The sequence below is a fragment of the Oreochromis niloticus genome, linkage group LG10 (genome assembly GCF_001858045.2).
Source record: "Oreochromis niloticus isolate F11D_XX linkage group LG10, O_niloticus_UMD_NMBU, whole genome shotgun sequence".
Taxonomy (NCBI): domain Eukaryota; kingdom Metazoa; phylum Chordata; class Actinopteri; order Cichliformes; family Cichlidae; genus Oreochromis; species Oreochromis niloticus.
This window is the reverse complement of record NC_031975.2, coordinates 4,237,545-4,245,775: the sequence shown is the minus strand read 5'-3', so window position 1 is coordinate 4,245,775 and position 8,231 is coordinate 4,237,545.

Sequence of the window (8,231 nt, the reverse complement as noted above, 5' to 3'; positions counted from 1 at the left end):
TAGAGAGAATTTAAGAACATAAAGTCTGACCGCATTCAGCACTTTTACATGCTGATTACAGCGCTCTCCTAAGGAACAGGATTAGGGCCACTGGGAAGAAAAAAAAGTGGGGACGTTCTTTATTTGTCCCCCCAGAATTCTGAGCACACATTGCTCAGCAGGACCAGTTTGCAGTAAAGGCTGATAGCTCAGCCCCCAACCGATCTAGAAATTTACAACCCTCCCTATTTATCACGGCTTGGGACCAGCATTAGGAATACACTGGCTTGTGGTGCCCCTATGGCTGGGCTTTAGATGCACAGTTAAAATGCTTACCTGTTCTCAAAGTAGGGAGGGCTGAGAGTCTTAAGAAACTGGGGTTTGTTCCAAAACAATCTGTGCGGATTTTAAACCAAATTAGAGGTTTTTCTGAACTGCCAAACTCCTCTGTGCAGGCACCAATATGTGATAACCATGCCTTTTTGCCTCCTTGGGATGATAAATCCTACTATGTTCGGAAGGAGAAGGGCTTAACCAAATTCAAAGATCTTTATATAGATGGAAAATTTGCATCATTTAATCAGCTTAAGCAAAAGTTCAATTTACCGCATTCACATTTTTACAGTTACCTACAAATCAGGCATTTTATGCAATCCAATATGAAGATAGCACGGTGGCACGGTGGTCAGCACTGTTGCCGCACAGCAAGAAAGTCCTGAGTTCAATTCCACCATCAGGCCGGTGTCTTTCTGTGTGGAGTTTGCATGTTCTCCCCGTGTTTGCGTGGGTTCCCTCCGGGTACTCCGGCTTCCTCCCACTGTCCAAAGACATGCAACTTGTGGGGATAGGTTAATTGGATAATTCAAATTGCCACTAGGTGTGAATGTGCGAGTGAATGTGAGTGTGAATGGTTGTCTGTCCCTGTGTGTTGGCCCTGTGACAGACTGGCGACCTGTCCAGGGTGTACCCCGCCTCTCGCCCTATGACAGCTGGGATAGGCTCCAGCGCCCCCTGCGACCCTGAAAAGGATAAGCGGAAGTGAATGGATGGATGGATGAATATGAAGAATTACCAAGATGTTCCAAATGGACATAACCTTTTTAATATGCTCCTGAGCCCTCCTTACTCCAAACATCTGATTTCTACAATTGTACATTTGTTTGATGCATTGAAGTGCAGACTATGAGGATAAGAGACGCTTGGAGGGAGGAATTGGGTATAGAAATATCAGAATCAATTTTTGGCATTTCTGGCATTGCCCCTCATTGACCAATTTCTGGTCCAAAATATTTGATTGGTACTCTAAAGCTTATGGGATCTCCATCTCACCCAATCCAGAAATTGCAGTTTTCGGCTGTGTACGTTCCAGAACTATCCCTGCGACTGTGCGGGTGCCAACTGATCTCAGAATGATGATTGTGAAAAGACTTATTCTAAAGGAAGTCCGCTGTTCCTCCCTCCTTCAGTATCTGGCTCAATGACATGTTATCAGTCATTCAACTGGAAAAAGTTCAATACCTACAAACACCTGCAGCGCGACTTTTGTTGTGATTTGGTGCTATATAAATAAAATTGAGTTGAATTGAACCTGCAGCAAATGTTTCTCAAAATCCTGGACTACGTTTTGTAATCACCTTGAGAAAGCTCACGTTATACGAACATGTACCATGGCACTGCAATTTCCCTGTTTATTACATATTCATGACATTTAATTCATTATGGATACTGGTAGTTTCTAATTTTAATGGGTTTTTTTTTTTCTTTTTTGTCTTTCTCTATTGATTATTATTATTATTGTGCTATTTCTTGTGCTATTATCTCAGCGCTTGAACTGTATTTGTTCGTTGATGGGGTTTTCTATGCTGGAAAAATTAAAATAAAATATTGAAAAAAAAATGCTTACCTGTGCTGTTGTTTTTTTTGTTGGTGTTGTTGTTGTTTGTTTGTTTTTGTGTTTGTTTATTTTTACAAAGAAGAGAATATCAAGCTGTAGGGTTGCTGTTTCCTTAAGGATTGGGTTTCCATACCTGATCGGGTAGGGACAACATCCACCCAGACAGTGTTTTCTAAGCAAGCAGACCAAAATTATACAAGTAGCTCTAATTTTCAATAATAGCAAAAACACTCTTAATCAGCTAAGAACAGACAACTGAGTACAGTATACATTGTCCGCATCCTCACCAACAATTTAGTTGGGAACAAGAAGATGGGAAAAATGCTGACTGATGAGTTTGGATTTCTGCCGTGACATTCTGGTGAGAAAGTCAGAATTTGATGTAAACAACACGAAATTGCTGGTTGTGTAATTAAATAACACATCCTACCAACCATGTCCATCCCTAGGACCACTGTACACCACTGTTTTACTGGCTGCTTGCAGCAGGATAACGCATCATGGCACAAAGCTCAAATCAAATTGCTATGACAATGAGTTCACTGTACTCAGATGGCCTCCACAATCACAAATCTGCAGAAACTGTTTAATGTCAACTGTAATGCTGTCATGTCAAAGGCAGTTCTGAAGGCAAGGGGCTACAGTAGCACGTATAAATGTAGTTACTCTAATGTTCCCTTTCAACTGTAATTGCTTTCCATTCCATTACTGTCACTGAAAACTGCCTGTTGCATGATCATCAGGGTAAAAGTAACGTATGCATTTTTAAGTAGTGTTTTACAAAGAAATCTGCAATTTATAGCCAAAATGTCAAAAATATTAAAGCAGTATTTTCTCAAACTATGTCTGTTTATTTACAGAAATCTCAGCAGTTTCTGGAATTGCTTTCCTTTGATCATCTCACTAAAAATGAAGTTTACATTCATTTGGTTTGTAGTTTCATTTTCTTTTACATCAAATGCTGAGTACCATTTTACAAAAAAGGGGAAAAAAAACAGCAACACAAAAGTCATGTTAGAAAATTTAAACATTTTAATAAATAAAAACTGATGTAATATACACCATTATGAATATACAACTACAACAAGCATACCAAGACATTTGAGATACAAAAAATTGACAGTTCAATTTAGATGCTTTAAAAGCTTCAATTTTTAGGAAGAGTGGGGAGGTGAGCAGTGATTACAATAGTCATACATTCCTGTTAGTGTTTGTGCCAACAAATATCCAAAAGCATCACGAGGACTGATTTCTCAGAGATGGGGAACATAAAAATGGATAAGATACACATTTGGACTAAAGATTTCCATGAAAAGACATTTTGAGGTACTGAGTTGTCTACTCCTGTAATTAACAATGAACACACTTATGTTTGTGTTGTTTTCCAGATGCACTGTAACTCAAAGTATTCCTTTGTATCACAGGAAGACTGAACAATTAAGAGAAGACAATGAGCACAGTTCTGTTTAAAAGAAAAAAAACATTGTATTGCATTTTGTGATGAGAAAGAAAGAAAGTTTTCAAAAGGTTTCATGTGATATTTGAACTTAATACACAATGAACCAAAGGAGTATCCAAGTAGGTTGAAAAAGCATCTTTAGGAGACACTTTTTAGATGCTTTTTCTGGTCTTCAAACATAGCGATGCTACAGGCTGCTCCTTTTCATGGGGATTTTTGGGGTAATTTGAATCATCGATTTAAACTACCACCTAGCATTAAAGAGCACCTGCAGGGAGTTAGCATGATTCTTTGATCTTATACAATGTCTCTCCAGGGATTTTAAATGATGTTGATGTCTATTGAAAGTCACGGTGACCTTATTAGTTTACTCAGCACCAAACACAATGTGTGGATACTATTTGCAGCCACAAATACAGAAAACTTTAAACAACTCTAAAGTCTAAAAAAAAAATCAGTTTAAAAAAAATCATCATGATGTGTTTTTGAGTGAATCACCTATTACATTTCCTTGCTTTCAAATTTGCCACTCCAAATGTTACTCCAATTGAATCTGTGTATTCCCTGAAACAACAGCAGTCAAAGAAAACCTCCTGGAACATATAAGAGAACCAGGACAAACGACTGGCCAGACAACAACCTACATTGCAGTACAGTACAGGATTGTGTAGCTACATTTTGTCTGAAGCAAGGAAATACCTAACTTAAAAAAAAGCACCACAGATGTTTTTAAATAGCACCAGTTGTCAGAATGTATATGACGTGTTTCTTGTCCTTTTCTTTTTGGCAATGTACAGCAGTGAACTGAATGTCTGGAGTAACTTTTAGCAGCTGCTGCAATGCTCAACCTCCATTTGAGTGCGAAATCCAGGAGAATGTTCAGTAACTTGCACATGCTTCAGTTTCCAACAAAAATCAAACATTTGGAGCCCCCCTTACATCAGTTTCAAAACAGCAGCACAAAGCACTGCTTCTGTTACACATATACTGAAATATACACATATACACTGTCAAATATTATCAGTCTGCACAGTTTGTGAATTCCATAAATATAACCTACAATTAGATTTCTGTGCTCTAATGTGTGAAGATTGCAAGAGAGCACCGTACCGATTCTTTCATGCCAAAGTAGATTCAAAAATGTTTAACTGCAGTAGCCAAAAAGGTCTAAAAAAAAAGGTCTAATAATGTTAACCTAACACAGAGAAATACTCTTTTCCATAATGAACACATAAGCAGTGTGGTGGAATGAAGGTGCAAAAATAATTGAACAGGTACATTTGCAAATGTACATTACTATAAAAACTAGCTCGCTGCATCCTTCTCTGAGATTCTCTGTGTGATAGACAATGAGATATACAGTACAGTGTGGTGCACCATTCTCTTTTGTTTTGTATACAATTAAACATACATAATTCTCTACTTTGTGTACAATTCTGCAGCGCTACAATATAAAGCAGTAGATGGATATAAAAATAATAGAATAGAATATAGACTTATACATTCTTGAAAACAAGTACTGTCCCCAAATATAGATAGTCGTGTGTATATATATGTGTATATATATATATGTATATATATATATATATATATACATATATATATTCTGTCTCTATATTATTTTATTATTAAACTAATTTCTAGGATTTAGAACATTTCCATCACTCACGTATGTTATGGACACTGTTACATCATGTTATAATGTGTCACTAAGCACACCCTACTACAGTTCGCACCCAATATAGTCGATGTGCATTGTAGTTTCTTCTACACGTACACACACACAAAAATGATGTATGTGCATATATGTATATATACACACACACACATATATATATATATATATGTATATATACATATATATATGTATTTGAGAGGGCGTGAGACAACGAATGTTAATTTCAGATATTATTTACATGGTAGTAAAAACTTTTTTCTTAAACTGTAATCTGTTTTCTACACTTTAGTTTGTAATGTAGTTTAGTACATTACTCCATGCTGAAGTAATACATCTGCATATGTATTACTTGCAGCTGTCTGCTGCTGGCTTTTAAGTAGCTTTTGTTTGTAAGTCTATTATTACTGTACATCCTTTCTTCAATCAAAGGATGCCTTTTTTCAACAACAAACTGTACTCAAAAGTGTTTAACAAATATGATTACGTTAGTTATTTATGGGCTTGTAGTCCCCATGATCAATGTGTGAAAAGATTTCACAGACATGTGAGCTGTTTTTTCAGATTAGTGATGTATGATGGATTTCATCACTATAACAGTTTGCAGTTCACAGCTATGATGTTAAAGCAGTATCAAAGCAACCTCTGTGATAATGACTAACAATTACTGATGCCAGTGTTTACATATAAACTGCAAATTTGGGCTCATAAAAAATAATGAAAATGAGGAAAAAGATGAGTCTAGGTGCATTTCGCAACTAAATGTATTTTGTAAGTAAACAAACATTTTTCTTTAACATGTGCAGCATGTATTAGCACCAGGTATTCTTTCTCATTTAGCACATGGGGTAAAATCCTCTTTAGCATTTAAAAATGTGAACATCAACAATATGATGACTGGTCACTGAAAGAGGTGCTCCTCAGTTCAGGGACTGAGTGATACAGTACTGAGATTTTCATCGAAAAGTGTCTTTGAATGTGTGATTTAAAAATATGTGACATTTTTGCTTCAGTACCATCAACTGCAAATCATCATATTTGGCTCAAAATGTAGAGCAGTATAGTGAGCTGAGTAATACATGATTTCACAAAGACACCCTAATCAAGCATGGGTTTTGTGTGTGTGTGTGTGTGTGTGTGTGTGTGTGTGTGTGTGTGTGTGTGTGTGTGTGTCCAAAGTACAGTTTGTGATCTACACGGAGGAAAAAAAATGATGTAAATTATATTTTAAAAAAAATACATGAAATATCTCTAAAAAAGACAAATTGATACTTTGAATTTATTTTGTGAATCAACTTTGATCTAATTTTGAGAGAGATGTTATTGCCACATTCAGTGCAAAAATACACTACCAATCTTTCTTACATTACAAAATGTAATAGCACATTTGGTAATGTCTTTTTTCATTGCCAAACTATGAGTATTTTTCTCTTTAAAATATTTATTTCTGCATATATATATTCAGGATGCAAAGGTCAGGCAACTTTTACACCTTAAAATAACTGCTTCAGACTCTCATAACTGTCCTGGGAAAGGTGCGTAATGCTTTATAACACAATGTAACACACTACCACCAATGAGTCTTCTCCTAGCTAGAGGACAAAACTACCTTTGTATTCTCAATATGGAAACAATGGCAGCAGCAATGTGAAAGAACATGACATTTACAGAAGGGAAAAGAGAGCGAGTAAGAGACTGAAAAATAATAAGTGTTGGAAAGTCTGAAAGGTTGCCAGGCAGATACTTAGCTCGCCTTCTTGCTGTTGGACTGATAAGTAATATTGGCTAATCTCTGATGTCTAGAGTTTTTACAATTACTTTGTAATAATTGTAGATTTATCTATGTTAGCAAAGCTGTCAACTAGCTAGTTTGTATAGTAAAGGCAGAGGTTTAACTGTTAGACATCTAGTTAACTATGATAACATTGGCTCTGACATTGTGATTACAGGTTTTAATCTTTCAGCTTGTCATGGAGAAACGGTGTATTACAACTGTAGGGATGGCCATGTGCAAAAATACAGATGTAAGTCTTTTTATTAATATATACCTCCACAGAGCTAACATGACATGGTAACACGTCGGTAACATGGCCTAACATACACTTACAAAGACATACTGAGGTAGTACATCTACCTGTCCTAATTAGCAGGACATCTAGAAACAATTCTGAAGTCTTAAATCCTCTGACTAATCAAACCCATAGCACATGTTTTTGCCACCTGCACTCTGCTGTTGCAAATATATTTGTGATATTTGTAAAATCTGAGTTGCATTATTCACCAAAGTAAGTAAACAGCTTTTTACAGTTAGTTTGATTTTGATTGTTCAGCTAAAGATTTTAATTGTGGCTTCTATCTTAAAAGCAAGACCACTGTTGCCACACCTCTTTCTCAGAGTGTTTGCTCTGGTAGTGCAAATCCCAGTTTTTGTCAGCATCACTCAATCGTTTATACCATGCAGACTATATCTTCCAATATACATTATTTACATGGACAAGTTAAGAGGTTAACAGTAATTTTTTGTCGAGATAGATGACCTTTCCCTTGGCCTATTTAAGATTTCTCAGCTGTCCTCACTCACCTAAGTCTAATTAAAGCCTTTGGTGATCAAACAATGCAAAGTCACACAGTTGTACAACTACAGTTGCTAAGCTAAAGAGCTGTTCTTGTGACTTTATATACACGTACTTGAACAGGGGCAGCCTGTTCCACCTGTCACAGGGCAAGAGGCCAGCTACACCAATGACAGGTTGCTAATCTGTCACAGGTCTAACACAGACAGAAAGAACCCATGCAGACAACATGCAACCAACCCCCTGCACAGAAAGGCCCCAGGGTGGATTCGAACACAAGACTAGATTTCTTTGAGGTGACACTGCTAACTGCTGCACCACTATGCCATTCCCTACTGATACCAGATACATTCAAATAAGTCTGGAAAGAGTGTTATTCAAGACAAAAAACAAAAATGCCACTAAACACAAATGCGTGTTCTACATGCAATCAGTGAATGAAAAGTGGGATGTAATTCTGAGTCTGAGACAACAGCGATGTCAGAGATGTGTCTGTATTAAACCTGCCCCATGCTGAATAAGTAGCTGTCATTGTTCCAACACAAGTTCTGGGTGGAAATCTGGTTGACTGGTAGGCGATGAGATGCAAAGTCAGTGAAACATGAGCTCGATATTCATCATGTTCTCAGGCCACTATAGAAGTGATACAGA